Here is a 794-nt window from a genome sequence, read left to right on the forward strand (position 1 = left end):
TGCGTGAGACAAATCACAGGGTGTATTGGTTCGTAGACTTCCCCCAAAACGTTTATTGGGAGACCTGGGTAATATCTCTGTGCTGCTATATATAATCAAGCTAAACAAAGGCCTCCTGCCTTGCTTAGACACAAGACTCAGCATTTCTCTACGTCACTAATCAGTGCCCTGAGCATGCCTGACTACTTTCAAAAAACTCCCAAACCCGAGACCATTGGACTGGACAACGAAGACCACAGTAAGTAATTTCATCTTCACCAACCGGTTTCTACCATGTTCTCTCTAAACAAAACAGGATCGCAGTCTACAGACAGAGAGTCTAAGGATGTCACAAGAATTCCACACTTCAAATTTCCATTGCAGCAAAATGGAATTTACTATCTTTCAACCCTCGCCAAGTCCGCTTCATTCATTAGACAACGTCTCCCACTAGCCAGCTCCTCCACGTTATTCAGCAGTCCTTGCACGCTCGATAAACAGGAACGCTGCTCAAGATTACGCACTTCCAAACACTTTCTAACCTTTTCGCATAGAGAGTAGCTATATCGATCCCTACTACCGACTTCCTAAATACAGGGTTATTACAAATGATTGAAGCGATTTCACAGCTCTACAATAAGTTTATTATTTGAGATATTTTCACAATGCTTTGCACACACATACAAAAACTCAAAAAGTTTTTTTAGGCATTCACAAATGTTCGATATGTGCCCCTTTAGTGATTCGGCAGACATCAAGCCGATAATCAAGTTCCTCCCACACTCGGCGCAGCATGTCCCCATCAATGAGTTCGA

This window comes from Schistocerca cancellata, chromosome 7 (genome assembly GCF_023864275.1).
Source record: "Schistocerca cancellata isolate TAMUIC-IGC-003103 chromosome 7, iqSchCanc2.1, whole genome shotgun sequence".
Classification (NCBI taxonomy): domain Eukaryota; kingdom Metazoa; phylum Arthropoda; class Insecta; order Orthoptera; family Acrididae; genus Schistocerca; species Schistocerca cancellata.